The sequence below is a fragment of the Taudactylus pleione genome, unplaced genomic scaffold, assembly GCF_031769625.1.
Source record: "Taudactylus pleione unplaced genomic scaffold, aTauple2 ptg000016l, whole genome shotgun sequence".
NCBI classification, from domain to species: domain Eukaryota; kingdom Metazoa; phylum Chordata; class Amphibia; order Anura; family Myobatrachidae; genus Taudactylus; species Taudactylus pleione.
Window position 1 is genome coordinate 1,788,456 of NW_028284418.1, and position 22,112 is coordinate 1,810,567.

Genomic DNA, 22,112 nt, shown 5'->3' on the forward strand with positions numbered 1-22,112 from the left:
AAGCAATTTCTGTTCCCCTACCCTGTTATTTTTATTTTGGCGAACAATGGCCGCAAAGTACAAAAAGCTCAAGAAGGAAGAGCTGGTAGCGCGGTGTGTGCAGAAAGGTCTGGTCTGGATGGATCTTTCTAAGAAGAGATTGATCTGGGATCTAATGGACTGCGATACAGAGCATCAGGATGTCAGCGAGTCGGTACTGGAAAGGAATGTATTGGCGGGGGCTACTGCATTAGCATGGGCTGTACCCTGTACTGGGGATTTACTTACTGCGGGAAGTAATAGCGGAAAGTTGGACTCTGATGTGGACTCTGTTCTTACCCATCTGTCCGTGGAGTGCCCATGGCAGAGGGGAGTTCTGCAAGACACCAAGCTGAGGGAAAAAATGCATCAGCTGGGGCTACTGCAGTAGTCTGGGATGTACCCTGTACTGGATTGTTACTTACTGTGGAAAGTAATAGAGTAACGTCGGATGCAGATGTGGACTCTATTAGCAAATGGGAGAGAGATATGGAGTTTATCTCAAAGCTGGATCGATATCTAGACTCTGCTTTTAAGTACGTGAAAGAGCCCGACCCAGCTATGGCACTGCAGCTTGTGGAAAGGTTCTGTCACGGCCAGGGTTTCTCGGCATGGTAGTCACCGGGTAATACCTGTGAGGTCGTTATGGCGGGGGTCTCTGGCAGTGGTGCTGGTGTTTGGTGAGGGGCATTGGCTGCATGTGGTTCTGTGCGGGCACATGGTCACTAGGCCTGGTGTGGTCTGGCGGTGTATCCGTTCCGTTGGCATGGGCGCTGCCATCTTGCCTGCGGCCATGTGATTCTGGCTGTCCAATCCTGGTAGGTCATGTGCTCATTCCAGCCAGTCACAGCGCAGCACTGAGTGAGTATTTAGGAAGGTCCAGAGCCTTCCTTCCTTTGCCAGTGCAACGTGTTTCTCAGCTGCGGCTGAGAGAGAGAGTATCTGTGCCTTACCTGCCTGCTTGTATACGCTCCTAGCCTGAACCCTGCCTGCTCCAACCTGCTGGACTTACCCTGCACCCTCCATATACCTTCTTACCTGCCTGAGTACCTGAACCTGCTGTTTCCCTGCATCTTGCTTCTTTTCACTCCCAGGTGAACTTCACTACCTCTGCCTGCATCAGTTACAGCTCACCAAACCTGCATTCAGTTACAGCTCATCAAGCCTACATTTAGCTACAGCTCATCATACCTGCATTTTGTTTTCAGCTCGCCATACTTGTATACTGGACTGTTCCTGCCTGTCACTATCTGGACATTTTCTCATTAACCCCCACTATAGTTATCAAGTGCACTAGACTTTTTCATTTGCAATTCCCATGTCTTCTAAGTCACTTATTAAAAACTCCACTTTTTCATTTAAGTCTGCTTCTGTGTCTGCTTCTATCACCACCCCGGGTCCACAACAAATTCAGAACCTCACAGTTTGCACTGGCCCCATGGATCTGGCCACGGAACAGGAGTCTGGAGTGAATTTATTTTGCTGTATTGCTGGTCGTTTAGAAAACCTGGAAGCTAAGCAACATCAAATTCCCAGTTCCTACAGGAGATGTCTAAATGCCAAGATACTCTGCAAACCTCGTTAATCACCCCTGGGGTATCAGCAACTTCACCTCCCCCTGTGCCTGGTAATACAGGGACCAGGGTATCCCCTTGTCTACATCTACCCATGTCAAGCAACTTTGACAGCAATCCTATGCTCTGTCGTGGCTTTTTAAATCAGTGTGATATACACTTTACGTTACAGCCTGATAACTTCCCCACCGCTAGAACTAAAGTGGCATACATCGTGTCCTTGCTGACCGCTCGGCTCTGGATGGGGCCTCCCCACTCTGGGAGCGTTCAGACTCGCTGCTGGATAACTATACAGACTTTGTATCTTCATTCAGGAGGATTTTCGATGAACCTGGATGCACAGTGTCAGCATCGTCCACAATCATGACCCTGAGACAAGGAACCCGTCCTGTCAGCCAATATGCCGTACAGTTTCAAATCTTGGCATTAGAGAGAGCTTAAGTGGAATGAGGAGGCCCTCACCTCAGCCTTTTGGCATGGTCTGTCCGACCGATTAAAAGATGATCTGATTACCCGTGAGCTTCCTACCAAATTAAATGATATGATCTCACTCTGCAACAAAATTGACCTCCAGCTTCAGAGAACGTCAGGCTGAAAAGCACAGAACTGACCGGCCAAAGTCAATTATGTCTCCCTTGCCTACCCATCCACCCCATCCAGGACAACCCAGCAAAGGGATTTATTCGACCTTCCACCTATCCCGCTGGAGCCGGCTTCTTTTTCGTTGGCAAGAAAGACGGAGACCTAAGACTTTGTATAGATACCGGGGCCTCAATGATATAACAATTAAGAATCGGTATCCTCTTCCCCTGATCACAGAATTGTTTGACAGAGTTAAAGGGTCCATCATATTCTCAAAGCTGGATCTGAGAAGGGCTTATAATCTCATCCGCATTCGTGCTGGCGATGAATGGAAGACCGCCTTTAATACTAAAGATGGACACTTTGAATACCTTGTGATGCCCTTTGGGTTGTGCAATGCCCCTGCCGTGTTTTCAGGGCTTTGTTAATGAAATTTTCCGGGACCTGTTCTACGTCTTGGTTGTAGTTTACCTGGGCGATATATTGATTTTTTTCGTCTTCTGTAACAAAACATCATTAACATGTGAAGGAAGTATTGTTCCATCTAAGAAAGAACCACCTTTACTACAAACTGGAGAAATGTGTTTTTGGGGCTCCCAGTGTGCCATTCCTTGGTTACGTCATCTCTGGCTCCAGTCTAGAAATGGACCCCAAGAAGGTGCAGGCGATTTTGGATTGGTCCCGTCCTGAAACGTTGAAAGCCATCCAGAGATTTCTTGGGTTCGCCAACTACTATAGACGTTTTATTAAAGGATTTTCATCATTGTTGGCTCCCATTACCGCCTTGACCCAAAAAGACGCTAACCCTGCCCTATGGCCACCTGAGGCAGAGACTGCCTTCCAACTTTTAAAGCAGGCGTTTATTTCAGCTCCAGTCTTATGACAACCAGATCTGGATAGGCCATTTCTAGTGGAAGTGGATGCGTCTTCAGAGGCCGTGGGTGCAGTTCTTTCCCAGCGTTATGACGATAATAGAGTTCATCCCTGCGGGTTCTTCTCCAAGAAGTTTTCTCCTGCTGAGAGAAATTATGCCATTGGTGAACAAGAACTTTTAGCAGTAAAGTTAGCCTTGAAAGAATGGAGATACCTGCTGGAAGGGGCCAAGTTTCCCTTCACTGTGTTCACGGACCATAGAAATCTGCTCTTCCTCAAGAATCTTCAGTGCGTGAGTCCTCGTTTGGCCCGATGGGCGATATTCTTTGTTCGGCTCCAGTTCACCCTGACCTTCCGGTCTGGAGCCTTTAATCAAAAGGCAGATGCCCTGTCCAGATCTTTCCGTTGTGATGACAAATCAGAGAATCAACAAAATACCCCTGTTTTGGAGTCAAGAGTATTCACCACCTTACAGCTACAGTCTTCTACAGGGAAGTCCTTTGTGGCCCCGGAGTTAAGGAAGCAGCTCCTCACCTGGGCTCATTCCTCTCGCTTTGCAGGTCACTCAGGTACCCGGAAGACCTTGGAATTTTTAAAGAGAGGCTATTGGTGGCCATCCATGAAAGCAGACGTGTTGGAATTTATTTTTTCGTGTTCTTCATGTGCCCAGCATAAATCTTCATGTCAGGCACCGGCTATTGAGTTATTGCCACTACCTATTCCATCACATCCATGGACACATCTCTCCATGGACTTCGTCATGGATCTGCTGAATTCTCAAGGGTTCACTACCATCTGGGTCATAGTAGACCGATTCTCTAAAATGGTCCATTACATACCACTAAAGAAATTGCCTTCTGCCCCTGACCTGGCTCACTTGTTCGTTCAACATACTTTCCGTCTCCATGGTCTTCCAGCTGAGATAGTCTCTGACCGTGGTGTTCAGTTCACAGCAACATTTTGGAGAGCCTTATGTTCTGTATTGCAAGTAAAGCTAAATTTTTCTATGGCTTATCACCCACAAAGCAAAGGTTCCATTGAGAGGGTTAATCAAGACCTTGAGACCTTCTTGAGGATTGTTATGACATCTTCCCAGGACAATTGGTCTGCATTGCACTCACCAAGAGGTTCCATGCTGCCCATCCGGAGAAGCCTGGTGAGTGTCCTGAGGCCACCCATAAAGGGGGGGGTACTGTCACAGCCAGGGGTCTTCAGCATGGTAGTCACCGGGTATTACCTGTGAGGTCGTTATGGTGGGGGGTCTCTGGCAGCGGTGCTGGTGTTTGGCGAGGGGCATTGGCTGCGCATGGTTCTGTGCGGGCACATTGTCACTAGGCCTTTTGTGGTCTGGCGGTGTTTCCATTCCATTGGCTTGGGCCTGCGGCCATGTGATTCCGGCTGTCCAATCCTGGTAGGTCATGTGCTCATTCCAGTCAGTCACAGCGCGGCACTGAGTATTTAGGAAGGTCCAGAGCCTTCCTTCCTTTGCCAGTGCAATGTGTTTCTCAGCTGCAGCTGAGAGAGAGTATCTGTACCTTACCTGCCTGCTTGTATATGCTCCTAGCCTGAACCCTGCCTGCTCCAACCTGCTGGACTTACCCTGCACATTCCATATACCTTCTTACCTGCCTGTGTACCTGAACCTGCTGTTTCCCTGCACCTTGCTTCATTTCACTCCCAGGTGGACTTCACTACCTCTGCCTGCATTCAGTTACAGCTCATCAAGCCTGCATTTAGTTACAGCTCATCATACCTGCATTTTGTTTTCAGCTCACCATACTTGTATACTGGACTGTTCCTGCCTGTCACTATCTGGACATTTTCTCATTAACCCCCACTACAGTTATCAAGTGCACTTTAGTGCTATACCTGGACTTTTTCATTTGCCATTCCCATGTCTTCCAAGTCACTTATTAAAAACTCCACTTTTTCATTTAAGTCTGCTTCTGTGTCTGCTTCTATCACCACCCCGGGTCCACAACAAATTCAGAACCTCACAGGTTCCATATTACAGAGACTGCAGAGCATCAGGCAGCCATGGACTGGGAGGCTGCAGAGCGTAAGGCAGCCATGGACCGGGAGGCTGCTGAACACAGAGCTGCCATGGACCTGGAGGCTTCAGAGCATAAAGCGGTTCTGGACCGAGAAGAAAAGGCGGCTGATCGCAGGCTCCAGTTGGAGTTAGCCAAACTCAAGCACCAGTCTGTGACAGGAGACATGAATGCCAACAGACTCCATCCAGAGCATTTCCCTGTGTGGGAATTTGATAGAGAAAGCCCAGCAAATGCTAGCTGTGGTTTGGGCAATCAGACAGCCCTGGACATTATAACAGACACTAGACAGAGATCTGACCACTCTGTTAGTTCCAGGGGGACTGCAGGATGTGTGGCAGCTAGGGAGGCTGCAGATAGCCAATCCATTGCAGCACTAGCGGTTCAGCTGGGGTGTCCTTTCCAAGACACCGAGGACTATTTTACTGTGATGAGTACGGAGGAACTAGCTGATGAATGTCAGCTGCAAGGTCTCTCCTGCAGTAACAATACCCACAGTGAAATGATTAGGCAGCTCAGGTGGGCACAGGATGAAGAATGCAATGCCTTCAGCCCATATCGCAGGGCGATTTTGTATCTGGATCGTAAGATGAGTTCTACAGAACTGCTGGACCACCTGGAGCATTGTTTTTACCTTGCTTTGGAAGATACAGAAGATTGGGGAAAGCTCGATACCCCATTCTGGCAAAATCAGTGTCGCCGGGTGGATGCTAAAAGGAATTGCCTGCAACAACTTCTTTCTCCAGCTGAAGAAGCAACGACCCAGCCTACAGGGGTGCCCCATTAAGAAAAGGTAACCCCACCAGAGTCAGCCACTGTGGAATATGATACCGAGTTATCACAGCCCGAGGCACAGTGTGCTCTGCTGGGACAGGCTATTAGTCCAAGCAGCCTACTACCTCAGGCTGCGCAGAATTGGCGACTGGAGGAACCCATCTGGAAGGAGAAACGACTTGGAGGAGCTGTTCCATTGCCTTATATGGAACTGTGACTCCTGTTTCAGCACCAGTGAAGCAGGTGGGGGGAAAACCGGTTTGGGCCACGGGCCGCCAGTGTTATGTATGTAATGATCCCGGGCACCTCAGTGCCAGTCGTCCGGTAAAGGAGAAGATGACACCCTCTCTTGCAGGGGCCTCACCAATGAAACCCATGCACGCTGTTTTGTACGCACGAGGAACCCAGGAGGGTGTCAGCGAGAATCTGCAAGCCGTGGTCATAGGAAAGCAGGTAACTGTGGGGCTATGCGACACGGGGACAGATTTGACTTTAGTGCATCCCACATTAGTGGACCCGGAGAACTTTAATCCTGGCAAGACAATGGCCATACGCGAGGTCGGGGAAATCCACTCTGAAGTAGCCATGGCCCTATTATACATGGACTGCGAAGTGGGCAGTGATTTCCAGGAGGTGGGTGTGTTGCCCCATGTACCCACCAATGTGTTATTTGGGACTGACCTAGGTCAGTTGAGAAATATCTATGAATTTGATGTACCCAATGCAATGTTGTCAGTTTTTCCCACTAACCTCATTCCTTCCCAGGTGGCAAGTGAGCCTGATAAAATAGCAATGTCTATGTGTAAGAGTGGGACAAGGATGCCATGTAATGATGAACATGTTTGTATTGATTTATAGGTACCCAAGGAAAATGCACTAGGTCAGGTTAAGGTGGTTAATGCTGATACTGTTGAGAATGATATGTCTGCTGAGGATGGTGCATATTTTAATGGAATAGGGATATGTGGAGATGAGAAGTGGATAGGTGACCCCCACAATTATGTGGACTTATGCAAGGAACCCGATATAGGGTGGAATGATGAAGAAACCCCCTAATGGTGATATGTTTAGGGAGAGTACTGTCACACATGCTACTGGGTTAGAAAGTAAAACTGTTTTTCCCCTGGTGCGAGAGTATCTGGACTTGGAAGCAGAGCGAGGCATTAAGGAGGAGAGGCATGTGCCTACTAATGTTTTGCCAGGTACAGATCTGGGGAACTCATTGAATGCTCAAGATGAATGTCCTTTCACCATGATGTGTGCTAATGCCACTTCTCCTCAGGTACCCCTGGATGCTCGTCCAGGCATGGATAATGATACTAAGGGGAATGGTAATGGGTCTATGTTGAGAAATGGCCTGTTGAAACCATTATGCTGTACTGAACTTTCCCCTGAGCTGGCAAATAATTCTGTGAATGTCTGTGGTATAGGTGACAAAGTGTTTGCTGGTAAAAGTGTATCAGAGACAGGCAGTCAGAGTAGGAGCCAGGACTCAGGTGATGTGATGCTGGGGGAGGTGTCGGTGGCTACTGATGGCACACAGCCTCCCAGGATTTTTGATGGAGACCTGTGTGACTTTGCAGATTCCCCCCTGACCCCCCCTCTTGCTATCAACTCACTCACACACACAAAAGCAAATCTCTGCCCACCTCTTGAGCTCTCTGTGAAAACCTTAGCTATTCAGATGAATCAAGGGGTTGACATAGTAACTCATGCGCTAGAATCTACTCTTGATAGTATGGAGATTGCTAGTCTGAAAATAGGGACAGAGGAGTTTGGTCCCCAAGACATGATGTCTAAATCTATAGTGAACAAGTTTTGTTCCCCATATGTTTCTGATGGGACATGTAGGATTTCTGGAGTATCAGAAACAGCAGGCTGGCAAATGCTGCCTTTTGCTGAGATGGATCCTGAGGGCGGAGACTTGTCCAGCCCCCTGAAGCTGCTAGACAAGGACATGCAGGTAATGATAGATGGTAATGCCTTGGCTGACACTGCTAAGAAGGGTCTGTCAGAGTCTCAGCCTGTACTCCTGGAAACCCCATCCCCTGAGCCAGCAAGAGGACGATAACCACATTTGTAAAAATATGGTATCTGGGTGTGCTGTCTATACTGATATAGGTCCCAAGAAACGAGACATGGATGATGTTTGCTCTCAGGTGCTATATGTGGAAATGGTAAGCCCCAGTCTGGTGGAGACAGGACAGAGGGATAAAGGCACCAGGTTCTGGGTGGGCTACAGGAGTCTGAGTAAGCCTACAGTGGTTAATGCCTACCCCCTGCCCAGGAATCCGTATGATTTACCACCGGACTCATGCCCGGCGTTTGGAATCCCGACAGCGGCATCCCGGCAGAGGAGGAAATCCCGATCGTCCAAGGTAAGTATTGTCTAACTTAATTCTACCCCCTAACCCTCCCTTAGGGGTGCCTAACACTAGCCAAAAGCACTCCAGGGCTTGCGGCAGCGAGACCCTACCGCAAGGGTCTCGTCGCAAGCCCGATGGTCGCGATGGTGTTTGACCATCGCGACCATCATTTTGGCCGCTCGCTATAGCTGTTCGGCTCTGAATCAGGGCTCTAGAGTGAAGAGAGGTTTATAAGTTCTGCGTTTCTGCTTCAGTAATAATTGTGTCATATCACATAAGATAAATGACCCTGGAAAGTACCAGTCATTTGACCAGGCTCTGCTAGAAGAAGTCATTGAGACCTTTGTGTATTGATCCTTTGTGTATTGTTGTGTATTGCGTATATTAGAGACACATTGTCTGCTAAGGGTGTGTATTTTTTCCCCTAAGTCCAGGGGTATGTTTATTGATATAACCCTTGGAGCTAAACTTCAGAAAGGACTGAAAGGTAATTAAAATAACCCCTGTCCGAATGAGAGAGAGACCCCAAAGATCCAACCAGCTAGACAACCCTCTCTGAGTTGACAAGGGTTAAAATCATCTCAGGGAGAGGGGGAGGGGGGTGCCGGGAGAAACAGCCATAAAACTGTAGCTCACTTCTGGGTCAGTGTTCATTTCTGAGGGGCTATCGTCAAAGGTACAGATTGAATCAGAGTTCGTCATTAGGGGCTGCCCTGTCCCCCCAAATCACATAAGACAATGGTGGTTTGTTTTTTCCCTTTATATTATTTCTGAAATTGTAACCTTTTATTTAATATTATTATAATCTTGTACCTTTTTGTAACTAAGCTTTGAAAGTATTCTTGAATTAAAACATTAATTCTAGTTCTGGAACTGTGGGCCTGATTCAGAGCCGGACGCTATTTGCGGACTCTCGTTCAGAAAAAGCGGCTGGCTATTTGAGCACTCTCTCTTTGCGGTCTGTTGACGCCTCTATGTCTGAGTGAGCGTCCGAAACATGCGCTCGCTATTTTGTAAAGACGCCCCTTGGTCGCTCGCATCATACGTCATCTCCACTATTTATTAGATTAATCGAGTACATCGAAAGGCGTATGAACTGCTCGCTATTCTTGTGGTAGCATTTTCCTACCGCAATCATGCGAGCAGTTCAGGCTAAAGACAACCAAGTGACGTGGTCGATGACGCTGCTTTGTTAATTATGCACACCCTTAAAACGCCCATTTTGACCATTTGGCACGCCTGCGTTCGGATCTCCACTCCCCGTTTTCAAGCACCTTCCCCTGTTACCACCCATAAACGCCTCATCCTGTCACTCAAATTAGCAGGCATTCACTATTTTGCGAGCACACGATTTCCAACCGCACTGACTGGTTGGCGCATGCGCATTACAACCCATGCGCAGAGGTGCGAACATCGCTCGGAGCGAACGAGCGGCCGCTTACGAGCGGCTCTGAATCAGGCCCTGTGTTTCAATTTAACGCTAAAGCGTAAGGCAAGCTTCTGCTCTCACCTGTACACACAACTTATCAATATTTAAACATAGGCATTTTGTAATGAAAAAGAGGATTTTGCGTCCGCATGGGCGTAACTGCACGATTGCGGCAGCAGAATCCGTAACTTTCCCTTGACAATGTATATGTACTGTTGTTTGTGTATAGGAAAAGTCATTTTTTCTTAAAGAAGTGGGGCCTGATACAGAATAATGTCAATGTACATGGGTCTCTCTGTAGGAAGGTATAAACATGTAATTTGTTGTTTCTTTGTGTTTATTTATATTGGTATAGACATGTAACTTGTCCTTTCGTTGACTTGGTGTAATGATACTCATGGGTGAAGGGTGGCAAGCCTTTGAACCTAGGACCTGATTCAGAGCCGCTCGCATCCAGCATATGCAAATTTGTCAAAGTGACGCCATGGGAAGCGATTGCTCGCCAAGGCCTAAGCACACCCACTTTGGCTGTGCGAGCGATCGCTCTGTGTATGCAGACACCCATTAGCGTATGTAGAGACGCCCACTAGCGCACGTCATCTCCAGGAAGTGTATTAAAACATTGGTACATTGAGCACCATCGGTAGTGATCGCAGCGCTTGTGGTTGCCTTACCCTGCCGCAAGCACTGCGAGGACTTCAGTGTAAAAAACAGGCATGTGATGTGTACTATGACGCTGTCTGTTAATTATGCATGCCTTAAAAACGGCATTGAAATACCCAGGCACGCCCCCGTTATTAGTGTCCTGCCCCTGTTACCACCCACAAACCAGGGTTGCCTACCTTTAACATTTTCTTCCCGGGAGAAGCCCGGGTAAGAGATGCAGCAGGGGGCCGACGGGGGCGGGGCTTGACGATTCGCGCCATTAAGCCCCGCCCCCTCGCGGTAAAATTGCCGTGATTGGGCACAATTTACATAGGGGGCGGGGCCAAATGCTGTGATTCATGCAGAATCACAGCTTAAGCCCGCCCCCTTCACGGAGACCCGCGATTGCCGCGGGTATTCTCCTAATTCTGCCCACTTCACTAGGAAGTGGGCAGAATGCGGGAGAAATGCCTACCCTTCCGGGGGTGCGGGGGGTTACCCGAAAAATCGGGAGCCTCCCGCGAAAACCGGGAGGGTAGGCATGTAAGCCACAAACGGCCTCTCCTGTCACTCATTTCACTGGGCTGTCTTTGCTGGGCGAGCGAGCAGCCTGCGATCGCACAGAGTAGTTCAAGTATGCGCAGAATGAAGCGTGCGCATGCGTGTTCGCAAACCATTGGGCCGCTTGCGAACGGCTCTGAATCAGGTCCCTAGAGTAAATAGAGGTTAAGAAGTCCTGTGTTCCTGCTTCAGTAATAATTGTGTCAACATGTGTATCTCACATAAGTTAAATGACCCTGGAAAGTACCAGTCATTTGACCAGGCTCTGCCAGAAGAAGTCATTAAGACCTTTGTGTATTGTTGCTGAATAGAGATCAAACCAGTATTGCGTATATCAGAGACACATTGGCCCTCATTCAGAGCCGTTCGCTATTTGCGGTCGTTCGTTTAAAAACAAGGGGTGGCTATTCAAATGATCCGTACGCACATTGTAGTCTGTTCACACCTCTAAGTCTGAACGAGCGAGCAAAACATACGCTCGTTTATTTGTTAAAAACGCCCCCTGGCCGCTCGCATCCTACGTCATGTCCGCTATTTATTAGATTAATCGAGTACATCGACCAGCGTATGAACTGCTCGCTATTCTTGTGGTTGGTGTTTGCTACCACAAATTTGCGAGCAGTTCTGGCTATAAAATAACCCAGTGACGTGGTCAATGACGCTGCTGTTTTAAATATACACACCCATAAAACGCCCGTTTTGACCTTTAAGCACGCCTGCGTTCGGATCTCCACTCCCCATTTTCAAGCACCATCCCCTGTTACCACCCACATACGCCTCATTCTGTCACTCAAAATAGCAGGCACTCGCTATATAGCGTACAAACGATTTTCGGCCGCACTGACTGGTTCGCGCATGCGTACTAAAAACCGTACGCATGCGCAGATGTGCAAACATCGCTCGGAACGAGCGTACTGCCGCTAACGAGCGGCTCTGAATGAGGGCCATTGTCTGCTAAGGGTGTGTATTTTTTCACCTAAGTCCAGGGGTATGTTTATTGACATTGTATCTGGAAAGAGTCGTCACGGCGATCCGAGACAGTTGGTATGCCAATCTAGCCTTTTAAAGACTTAAGGGGACCAAAACGACACATCGGAACGATACATCGTTTAAAAACGTGCAAATGGTGCAGCTTCCAGGAATGATAAGAATCCGATGCGGGGTCCTGCGGGTCGTTTGTCATATCTTTGCCAGATCTTACCTGCTGTAGGTAATACCTAATCTCTTTAACGATGCAATGGAAATCATTAAGGAAGGACGCACTATAGGTCGTAAGTCACATTGCACAGTTTAGCAAGATATCGTCTGTCCAGGAGTGCCGGTGAGTTGCTCGGGGAGTTCAAGGGAAATCGTTGATGACATTGCATCATCTGCGAGTCATCCAGTGTGTGGGCACCTTTAGCATCTACTGTGATCCAGAAAAGACTGTGACTACCAGCCATTACTGAAATATTACAGCAACACAGCTACAGCTACTGGTGAGGGTCCTATGTGAGCTACAGTGTGTGTGGAGAATGCCTCCCTACATTTCAAGTCTGTAGCACAAGGCCAAGAAGTACGCTTGAAGTTAGAAATATTACGCAAGCGTTTGCAAGGAGTCCACATTGACACAATATTCAAAGCCGCAAAATCCTTTCTGGGAAAAAGTGAAGTTATGCATTTGTTCTTTTCGTCTGCCACCAGACTAATTTTAATTATTTGAAAGATTAATTGCCAAATAAAATTTGCATTTATTGACGCATAGGGCTGAATAAGCCAGAGCAAAATGATAAGACAGAGCAAAATTAAACCACGAGGTTGAAAGTGCGAAGTCCCTTTAAGATGTTGGTGATTTCCCATTTATTTATTAATTTGGTGATGAGGCTGTGGACTGGCAGCCTGTCATAGGTTAGGGGCGTAGATTTTCACATTATTTTAGTATCACATGAATTTACTAAAAGGCATTTGGAATAGACAGCTGCTTAACCCCATCCGTGCTGGGGAGGACAGGAAATAAGGGAGTGAGAAGTAGGTTTGTTATTGAAGAGAGCCTCATCAGTGAGCTGTCAGCAGGGCAGCGCATAGTAAGTATTTCTCTGCTCAGCCCAACAAGAATCTGACTCAGCTTCTAGAAACTCCCAGAGAGATGCTCTACTAAGCGCTGCCCCGCTGACGGCTCACTGATGAGACTCTCTTCTCTGTGCAGTCCTTGAAGCTGCGCATGGCTGTTCTAATAACGGTACATTCGCACTAACAGGCAAATGCGCATAGACAGCTGAAAAAGCAAGGAGAGGGCTTCGCTGGGACATAGCTTTATCGCAAGGTATGTCCTGGCGTGTGGATTTCGATACACTCATGTGATAATTAACTTGATCACATTGCGAAGAAAAAAAACATTATTTTCACTTTCTAAACTCAATTAAATTGTGGATTTTGATAAATAGGGCCCTATATGCACATTTTTGAGTTGTACAAATCTATGCGATCACACCACCACCCTCTTCCGTACACTAGAGTAGTTGCTATCAGTATCATCGCTTCTTACACCTACCCCATACTAGGTGCAGAAGATGACACTGAATTTGGCATCTACAATGCATATAAATCACTCAGAACATCAAGTAACTTTGGCTGCACTCCTATGATACACCCCGATACACCAGAATGCGTGCGTTTGCATTGTGGCCACCCAATTGCCATCCAGAAATGTCTGTGCAGTGGCTGCAGAGAAGCGACTGAGATGCATATGACACTGAATGACATGTACTGTACATGCATATGCAACCTTTAATGCATGTGTAGAATGTGAGAAAACACTAGGGGGAGATGTGTCAAAGCTTGGAGAGAGATAAAGTAGAGAAAGATAAATTACCAACCAATCAGCTCCTAAATGTCATTTTATAAACACAGCCTGTAAAGTGAAAGTCAGGAGCTGATTGGTTGGTTCTTTATCTCTATCTCCGAGGTGTCGAAGCTGGATGGTTGGCTGAGACCTAAATTGTAAAATGAATATCTGTAGAGATGCCATATTTGCGTTGTCTGCACAACGCCATCTGGGGTAGTCAGTATAATATCATTGTGCACGGCGCTATTTTAGAGATGTGTACATCTGCCATGTTACTGCACACTGTTCAAAATATATATAATAAATGCGCACGGATACAAATATATAAATATATTTTTAAAGACTTCATATATTCAGTGATGGCAGACAAGTCTTCTGGACATGTTTGTGACAAATAATTAAGAATACACAAAGATACAGTATGTGACAATTGAAGTATAACACAGACATTGATATGCTCAGAAGGAGTGTTCTGAATGTGGATTTGGAAACAATTGTCAGACGTTTAGCTATCGTTAACAATTGTAGGCCTTGTATCCAATGCTGATGTGGTTAAGTAGAACTAACAGTTGTATTCTGATAAACATAGGATAGCCTTTTGTTAAAATTATCAGACTGTTTGCCAAAGCTTGCTCCATCTGTGAACAGGACAAATGCCATTATCTGTAATTTTTTAGCTCAGACAGAAGTAAAATTGATAGTAGCCAGTGACTGTTTGAAGCTGTATATATATATATATATATATATATGTATATATACACTTAAACGATCGCATGTGTATCCACAATGCATGCACACATATCTACAGTTGCTACTGTAAATAGAAACACATACAGCGCACCTTTTTACACTGCATGTAGACACACAACGCATACTTACATATAATCATAAATATACACGCACTCATAAAAGGTTCCTGCACATTATGGTTTATATTAAAGTTATTAATTGTGATGTAAAATGTATGTATTTGATATTAATGGTATACAAAATGATAGACATGGCATGTTTGGTACTAAACTACACTGTTTATTTCCAGATATCCGAAACTATCAGCGAGGGAGTCGCATCTTGCGTTCGCTGGTTATGGAATATAGGAAATTATTGGTTAGAATGTATACACTGTAATGTAGTGTCTCTATCTAGTTTAAATCAATTAAAGAAAGACAATGTAATCTGGGACATACCCCTAGTGAACTGTCCTATGAACTACAGCGTACTACCAAGAGCAAGAACCAATGGAATTATGTTTGTCTGTCTACATTGTTGTTATCATGATCTGTTAGGGTATATAGTCTATGCCCCGGTCCCAGTTAGTAGCCATTCTCATGGATGACCACATACCTCAGGATTGATGACTGTAACTGGGACCAGTGCGCTTGCGTATGTATCGACTGTACCTTATGTATTTAATAATCCTTTGCGCTCATTGTTTAGATCAAAGCGCGTAATACTCTTTTATTGTAATAATAACTTTTTGTGCTTTGCAACCACACTTAAAGTCTGGAAAGCAATTATTTTTTGTGCAACTTGCAACTCTAATTAGCGATATTTGGGTATAAAGGTTATTAGGTATTCATAGAGGCTTGATACATCTCCCCCTAGATGCAGATGCATTTAGACTTGCATGCATCTCAGAATGACGGCCAATATCCCTTATAGCAGGCATGGGGAACCTCCCGCCGGGGGGCCGTATAAGGCCCTCGGAATCATTTGGTCTGGCCCTCTGAGCTTTTTTCTGCTAGCCTCATATGGCTAGCAGGGTGCCTAGAATGGCACCCTGCAGCCAGTGTCCATGCAGCAGTACCGCCTGGAACATCCTTAGGACGCTTCAGACAGTCACAAAGCTGCCCTTACAGCTTCCCGGAGCATCCGGACATTGTTGTAATCACCGGTGATTGTGGTCCCGCCCCTATGTGATATCACACAGAGGGGGTGTGGCCTACACCAGGCCCGCGAATAATGTTCTATATATCAAAAAGGCCCTCGACAGAAAAAAGGTTCCCCACCCCTGCCTTATAGGGATGATTCTGAATGCAGTCATTCCATTATCCCCTCATTTCTTTCTGCTCTTTTAGTAAACTTCCACCAAAACAAGCTGTGGGCAAATCCTCTCAGGTACCACTGGGTTGGAAATCCCTGACTGCTCCTAGCAGAAAGTCAATGGAACATAATGTGAATCAGGGTCACTACTGTATGTGCTGTGTAATGTGAATAAGATGTGAATCGATGAATTGGGGATACTATTGTGTGACCATGCCCTTTTCTTTTGAGACCACACCCCTTTTTGCAATGCACGCCGTCCCTTTATTAAAAAAGCGCCAAGGACAGTGGCATATCTATAATGAGTGCAGTGTGTGCGGGGCACAGGGCCCCCCAGCTCCAGGGGGCCCCACACCGCACACCCTGCACCCATATTATTTTAAACTTACCTGTCCTGGTCCCGCGGCGGCTGTCAGCGCTGCTTAGAACACTGGAAAAATGTCCGCCGCTGCCATTTTTCTGGTGTTCTGCGCATGCACAGTAGACTTTGGGCACACTGTAGTGCCTAGAGTTTACTGTGCATGCACAGAACGCCGAAAAATGGCTGCAGCGGCCATTTTCCCGGCGTTCTGCACATGCGCAGTAGACAACGGGCACACTCTAGTGCCCGGAGTCTACTAATGCTCCGGTGGTTGGCCAGCCGCGTCAGTCAGCTGCCGGCCACCGGGGGGGGAAAGGAGGGGGCCCCGCACGGGGAGAGTACACGGGCTCTCTCCTCTCTTAAGACGGCCCTGGCCAAGGAGATAGTGTTGGTGGGGGCAGGGGCGTAGAGAGCGCCGCCAGGCCCCGGTAAAGAGGAGGCATGGCCTAATCATGGGAGGCGTGGCCATGCCCCCTTGAAAAAAACCAAAAAAACCCCATACTTTTGCATGAGCCCCTCAGGCATATGAGATTGCTGTGGCTGCAGCCGCGAGCAATCTCCCACTGCATACCAGCACACGCTGTGTGCTGGGCAGCTGCGAGGTAGAGGGGGGGGGGGCGGCGCAGGGCCCCTCTGGAAGCCCGGGTAAATTGTACCCGCCCCCCCCCTCTCGGCACCCCTGGGTGGGGGGGGGGGTGAGTTCCACCACGTCTTTAGGACCACTTTAAGCTCTGACTCTACCCAAGCAACTAATATTATTCATATTGCTTTTTTCTCTGTACAGATAGCTACTTCAATTACTTTCATACAACAAAAAAGGGGGGTGAGATTGAATAAAAATAATTTTTTATGATTTTCCCATTAGCTAGTGTAGTTTCACAAAAACAATACACAACCATAAGATATTATGTCTAGCATTTAGCTGTATTTTATTGAATGTTTGATGCATATTTTGCACCATAATAAAATAGACAGGAGAAATGAGCTTGTGTGTCTGTGGGTATTTTGTTACTTTAACTTTGGGCCTGATTCAGCAACGCATCGCAGTGCACATGCGTGAGCCAGACTCTGCGGTCAGAACTGCATACGCAGAGGCTACGCAAACGAATGACATAGTGATTAACAGGAAGTGCCGTTTGTGGATGGTGACAGGGGGACATGCTAGTGCGTTTCAATGCCGTTGGGCATGCATAATTATACACTGCGATACCAGACGCCTCCTGAGTACTCATAGCATGCGCAGAAGTGAGCAATTCCTGAGTGAGGTCTGGATTTCCTTAACTCTGCATCTGGGTCCGATGTTACTCGATGTTACCGATTCTATTGTTATGTTGGGCAAGTCTACGGATGTGAGCGTCCTTATGTCAGGCTGCGCCCGCAATACGAATGCAAACATTTAAATAGCACCGCTGATTAGCAATGCAGTTGCGTGTGTATAAGCAGAATAGCATTCCTTGCTGAATCAGGCCCTTTATTACTTGAGTTTTCAGTGGCACACTCACAGGGGGTGCTGAGTATCCAGAAACCCCCCTGACAGACCAATTTTATTTATTTTATTGTTATTTAGAGAGTCTCTCCAATGTTTCCTCACCATCACGTTTTTTTTTCTGTTGCAGGCAGTCTTATTTGATTGGCTCCCATACATACAGGAGATATGTGCACCTTCAGTAAAATCTCCCTATATTTAAAACAGACATTACAAAGCATACCATACATGGTACTCAAACTCTCAACCTTATATACCACAGCCAGACAGTTATCACATGAGCTATTTGCTCCTGCATAGGACATTTTGTGATTCCAGGGCCTGATTCATTAAGGATTGCTATTGCACCTGCGATTATGCACGCAGACCCACTGCGAGAATATGCTAATGAATGCAATCGCAATGCTGTCGCAGGCCAACATAAAGGCGCACACTTTCCCTTACACACATCCATAATACCTTGCAAGTCTGTGAAAACATCGCTACCATCAAGTAACATCGGAACCTCCCGCACAATTACACAAGATCAGACTTTACTCAGAAATTGCTGAACTTACTGTACATAAGGAGAGCTCAAGCTGGGTATGCCATTGCAGTGGCTAATTTATGCATGCCCCTGTAACGACGCAGTATGCTACAATCATCCGTCTGCGTACGCTATCACGATAGCAATCCGTAATGAATCTGGCCCCTAGTAATTATATGAAGCTAGTTGTAATTGTTAGTCTAAACCAGAGATTCTCAAACTCTGTTCTCAGGACCCCACACAGGTCACGTTTTCCAGATCACCCAGCAGGTGCACAGGTGTATTCATTACTCACTGACACATTTTGAAGGTTCCACTGGTGGAGCTAATTATTTAACTTGTGATTCTATGAAAAGACCTGGAAAACATGCACTGTTTGTTTTACAAGTCACGCTCACGACTTGACCCTTTCTGACAGCTTTCCTAGGCAGGACGGGGTTACTCCTGTTGCTAGGCGATCGGCACGTCTCAGGAAGTAATGTCTCATCCACAGGAGCAGCTTGATTAAGTGCTGCAGCCTATTTATACTCACTGAACTATTGCATCTGTGCCGACTATAGCGTGTTTGTGGATTTCATCAGCTTAGCTGCATGGGCAGCTTTTGTTCTCTCCATGATATTGCTTCCATTCGGCTTCCCAGCCGACACCAAGCAGCTCCCGTGCTGCCACCAATCTCCAAACGGCTTCCTAGCCGCATCTAGCAGCTTCCAAGCTGCCAACGTTCACCATATAGCTTCCTAGCCGCACCAAGTAGCTCCCGTGCTACCACCAATCTTCATTTGGCTTCTTAGTTGCTCCATGCAGCTCCCGTGCCGCAACATCGGCACACATGCTGCACCATCGACTCTCAAAGCCATTTTCATACCCTAGACTGTTTATCTACGGCTATTGCTGCACCATCGCTGCAACATCAGCACAGTTTCCGCACCGTTGACTCTCAAAGCCATTTTCATACCCTAGACTGTTTATCTGTGGCAATTGCTGCAACATCGGCACCATCGCCGCAACATCGGCACACTTGCTGCACCATTGGCTCTCAAAGCCATTTTCATACCCTAGACTGTTTAGCTACGGCTATTGCTGCACCATCGCCACAACATCAGCACAGTTTCCGCACCGTTGGCTCTCTCAAAGCCATTTTTATACCCTAGACTGGTTATCTGCAACAATTGCCGCAACATCGCCACCATCGCTGCAGCATGGGCACACTTGCCACACCATCGGCTCGCAAAGCCATTTCCAAACTCTAGACTGTTTATCTACGGCTATTGCCACAACATCGGCACCATCGCCGCAACATCGGCACAATTGTCGCACCTTCGGCACACTTGCCACACCATTGGTATCATTGCCATATCATAGATGCAATTGCCAACTCATCAGAACCATTACCTGTATCAGCTCTAACTGTACACTTCATCTCTTGAATTCCCTTGTACCTCCGTGTGAGCCTCTACTACCCTGAGCATAAGTCCAGGCGGCTGCCTAAGTACCGGTGAACGTATCATAGTTCTAAGGGAACAACGGGCAGTTATTGATGAAGATCTCACTAGCCGGGTTCTAGAGGTCTCACATGGAGCAGGCAGTGGGATTTATGACAGTTTGGAGTCCTGAGGACCGAGTTTGAGAAACTGTGGTCTAAACCATAACAGGTCTAGGTCGCAGCAGTGAAGTCCAAGGGCAGAGAGGTGTAGAGGAGGTTTAGAGTGTAGCTGGAGTGCAAGAGAAGTAGATAATGAGAACAGGAGGGAGGAGGGCCCTGCTGATGGAGCTTACAGTCTAAAGGGAAGAGGATGACAAATGGAAGACAGAAGGAGTGAGCCAGTGTATGGGGATATAAGGGCAGGAGCAGGGGTGGGAGAATTGGAGAGTGCAAGAGGGTGAGGTAGACTACGTGGTGACATGGTTAAGAAACCTAATTTATTAAAACCTGTCTCAAAATAAAAACAGAAGTCTTACATGCATACACTTGTAAATATATGTTCAAGCCGTTCACCGTGCACAAGATACGTCTGCTAATAGGACAATCATGCTCTAATTAATAAGCAAACTAAGATTGGGCTATATATTGAGAATTGTAAATCATAACCGTAGGTAACACAGCCCTTCAGATATGTAAAGCATCTTTCATGGAAGGCCCAGGCCTGCACTACAGCAGCTGCAGGCCTCCAATGAGTACCGCCCAAGACAACAACAAAAAGGAAAAAGGTAAGTGTTAAAATTAATTTACAACTAAATCACTGTTATTCATAATACAACTGAATACATAGTCTGTGGTTACATTGTCATTGGTATTGATACACAATTACATTTTTGGAAATGTTACATATATAACTGTACATCATATAAATAAAAGATAATAATCGTACAACTTGTTGGATTTACAGTAATGAAGGGGGTAAAAGCAATGGTTTTAAACAGCACAACAATTAAATTAATCAAAAGCTGGTGCAATGCACTATATTATCTATTCATACTGTATTTCTCTCTGTTTTAATTGTAAAAGTAAAATCCAAGTTCCTTAATTTTCATTGTGATGGTTTTAACATTTACGTTCAATTTTTTTGTATAATTACTTTATTTTATTTATCTTATTTTTGTTAATTTATTTACGTAGATGGAAAAGTTCTAATCAGAACCTATTCCACTACACTTTCTAAATAAATTTACCTTCATGATGGATTTCTTAGAAATTTCTAACATTTTTATACAATGTTTCAGATTGTTTTGTTGTCTATTTTTTGGCTCTTTAATTGTATTCTTCCTTTGATTGACTTCACAATGCATTCACTGTGGTTTGAAAAGAACAAAACTTCCATGCCATGTGATGTTTGTGCCTACAGCCGTGAGATGTTCAGTCACTACCATGGCGTAACTACCGTAGGTGCAGGGGGTGCGGCTATGGGACCCGGACAGCCGTGGTCGCATCCTCCAGCAGTATCTTGCACAAGGCAGGCAAATCTGCCCTCCCAGTCGGCTCCACCTCCGGCTCTCCTCATTGACTGATACTGGGAGGAGGTGTGGCCACCTTCTTCCAGCATCAGTCAGTGAGGACAGATAGAGATGACCAGGAGAGGAGGTGTTCCTGCCCTGCGCAGCACACACACCAGAGGTAAGTTGAGGAGAGGGGAGGCCAGGGACCTAGTGGGGCCCTTGAAAATTTTGCTATGGGCCTCCCCTAGGGTTAGTTACATCCCTGGTCAATACCAAGGCACCAGCTAGCAATATTGGGCCTGATTCAGACATGTGGACAAACCCGATGGTTTACATATATCTTTGATGTATGCCGATCTGTGCATGTGTAGGATCTGTACTGCACATGTGCAAACCTCTGTCTGCGATGACTGTCACAGAAAAGGGGTTCTTTACGACCATGTTTGCTGGGTGTGCTGAGGCCAAGACTTCATCCTTGAACGCAGCTTCACTGGCCCCAGAAGCGTGAAAACACCAGCAATCCTGAGTAACCTGAGGCATACTTGCCAACTCTCCCTGATTGTCAGGGGGTCTCCCTGAGATAGTAGTAATTTCCCTGACTCCCTGAAGAGTCCAGCTATCTCCCTGATTGCACCTTACCACCATTATATAGCTGTTTTATTTATATATATATATATATATATATATATATAATGTGTGTGTGTGTATATATAATATTCAAATGGTATAGTTAGTGACATATCCCTGCATTGGTTATAAGGCACAATGATCCCTATGGCTACATACATTTACACAGAAGGTTTCCTGTGGCCACTTATATGGAACCCCTTGTAAAACACAATACATGAACAAGCCCTGAAAAGTATCAGTGTGTTTTCATCAACAAGTAGATCTTACTAACTGCTTTGGGGCTCATTACATGTGGATGTAAGTCAGGTTTATGACACGCCTCTCAGATGTAGCAGGACACGCCCACTTTACTGCCGCGCTCATAGGTGCTGCTTTCACAATCTCCCTGAAATGTTTTTTCAAAAGTAGGCACGTACTGTATGACCTGAGGGTTAC

General features: G+C 46.3%; 1 protein-coding gene and 2 long non-coding RNA genes across 3 annotated transcripts in view; 2 read left to right on the forward strand and 1 right to left on the reverse strand.

Moving 5' to 3' along the window:
* LOC148540855 (uncharacterized) overlaps positions 1 to 14,815 on the forward strand; it is a 171,643-nt gene extending 156,828 nt beyond the window's left edge. The window contains exon 4 of the long non-coding RNA XR_015878774.1: positions 14,737 to 14,815. This is a non-coding gene — a long non-coding RNA (uncharacterized LOC148540855). The remainder of the gene's footprint in view (positions 1 to 14,736) is intronic.
* Positions 1 to 22,112, reverse strand: part of LOC148540856 (alpha-N-acetylgalactosaminide alpha-2,6-sialyltransferase 2-like) — a 157,246-nt gene that overhangs the window by 91,163 nt on the left and 43,971 nt on the right. The window lies entirely within an intron of this gene.
* LOC148540857 (uncharacterized) overlaps positions 20,242 to 22,112 on the forward strand; it is a 65,376-nt gene continuing 63,505 nt past the window's right edge. The window contains exon 1 of the long non-coding RNA XR_015878775.1: positions 20,242 to 20,321. This is a non-coding gene — a long non-coding RNA (uncharacterized LOC148540857). The remainder of the gene's footprint in view (positions 20,322 to 22,112) is intronic.